Raw genomic sequence first — 2,378 nt, 5'->3', positions numbered from 1 at the left:
CTGTTGTGGAAGCTCAATGTTGAAGGTTGGTGCTTGCATCAAATATTTAGCTACAGCGAAGAAAATGATGTGTTTATAGCCTGAAACAGCTGTTTTATAGCTAATTTCACTCTTCATAACTGTTACAGTTCATTAGATCAACTTCTGGACACTTGCAGCTGCTCCAAAGGTTAGTATTCAACAAGTTAGGAGCATGGTCAGTTTGACTGATAGAATCAGGCTGGCAGGTCACCTACTAATTGGAAGGTTGGTGGTTCGATCCCTGGCTGCTCCAGTCTGCATGCCAAATATCCTTGGGCGAAATCCCAACCCTAAGCTGCTCTATGATGCATCCATTGGAGCGTGAGGCAAGTTGTGTCCATTTACCAATTGCTTCACCTCGACTGATATCAGTCACTGAACCCTCTCCACAGTGTTTCTGCTGATGGAGCAGTTTTTTTTAATCCAAAAGGTTTATTTCAGTTTCTGTTAAATTCTAGATTTTGATCTGTTTGGCACTGATTAGCAGACATTTGTGTCTTGCACCTGTACAATTAGTGAGTGCAGGAGACTAAACAAACTAAAAACGATAACTCAGCACCCCACCCTACAAATGTAAAGCTAAAGAACTCCAAAGGCAGAGTTCCCCAACCAGTGGGCAACATCATGACGGCTACACCCGTCCTTTAAATCCAGACTTCTGTTGAGCTGACATGATTAGTGACTCAAAAAAAAAAGCTGGAAATGCCCAATCAACACATTTCAAAGGGGTCTGGTGCTCATTTTTTCGCAGGCTCACAACATACCAACTGTAGTGCATGTACACAGTGGTATGTATGGAGAGGCTGTGGTCAGCAGGTTACATATATCCATCATGGGCGTGAGTGTCACGGTTATCTTTGAGCTGGTTTTGTTCAGGGCTGGAATGATCATATAAAGAACATCTTTAATGATTTTGAGGTTTGAATTTATTTAGGCTTTAATGGCACAAAGCCTCCCAGGATGACGGCGGCACACATCATCTGCTCCCTTAACTGTGTTTGCTTGCTAAATATAAACTTGGGTGGGATCCCCGAGCATATGAATGTATATTTTGCAGGGTTACTTTAGCTTTCAGAAAGAATGGTGCTTTTGCTTTTTGAAATTTGCCACTAACCAGCTCATCGGTCTGTTTCTCCAGTGTCAGGCTGATCCTCTCTTTAGCTCTGCTGACTGTAACAGCAGAACCTGAGGCTGATCTGGATCAGGGAGGAGCCAATATTGTTCCAAAACTCTTTGCAGTAGCATGTATTTCTTTAACAAAGTGGGCGTGTCCTGTTGGTGTCTCCATCACAGGTATAACTTCAATCCAATTCTGTGGTAAACACTGACAAGCTATGTTTAGTCTGCAACTATAATAGCGCTGTTAACTCTAACAGCATTTTATCTGTTTCCACTTCCAAAGAAATGACTGAGAAAAACTGTATGTGCTTTCATTTTTAATAGGAACCAAGAAATGTACCGAGGAAGACATGTTGAAAATAAGATACAACTGCCAGAGCTTGATGCAAAGAAGTTGCTAGGTAACGTCCAACATCTTTGTGCAGCGTTTATCCAGAACGGATTCATCCAAACAGGTTCTGAGGCCTCGGTCTGCATCCCTGTAAGATCTACAGAGCTGCCACATTCAGTCAGCTTGAAATCACCAGTGGGGTAAGCCCCGACGTCCACAGTGTTACACTGCAGGCCTGTCAGACTTTCAGTCGTGACCAGCGCAGACACAGTTACTGAGGCCACTCCTTCAATCAATGGCGACCTAGAGAACGACACACTCTTCTTCGTTTCCACCTGTCACATGTCAGTGATTGGACGAGCACATTTTTAAGGCGGGTGAAGAAAAAGCTTCCAAAGGCGTTCCCTGCGTCTCACCGAGTCGCTGCTGCTGTACGCCTTCATCATGTAGTTCTCACTGCAGCCACAACTACTCCTAATCAGTGCAGCTTACACTACAGGTTACTTAGTTACTCCTTAAAATGCTAAATAATATTCCAATGCAAAACTTCCAGATCAGCGTGTCATTTTGAACACCTGACTCAGCTACAGAGCATTCTGCCATTAACCAGACAGAGTGGTGCACACACACACCAACACATTCACATCACAGGCAGAGTTTGGCTTTGTAGAGATGTTCAGCTAAAACCTTTTCCTCCTTTTTCTAGAACCTGTTCAATTTTAAACGGTGCCAAATCAACAGTCGCCTCGAGGTGCTGTTGTCCCTTTGGTTTCTTCCCACATGCACTTTCAGTTTACACCTGTGTTTCAAAGGGAACTAAAACTCCAGTGTAATAAAAATATCTTCTGCATAGAAGCCTGGAAGGCAACCAAGCACTAACAAAAGCCACACTAGATGAACACACACA

The sequence above is a fragment of the Aulonocara stuartgranti genome (genome assembly GCF_965226115.1).
Source record: "Aulonocara stuartgranti genome assembly, chromosome: 19".
In the NCBI taxonomy this organism is placed as follows: Eukaryota; Metazoa; Chordata; class Actinopteri; order Cichliformes; family Cichlidae; genus Aulonocara; species Aulonocara stuartgranti.
The sequence above is the reverse complement of the archived record's forward strand: the minus strand, read 5'-3'. Positions refer to the sequence as shown.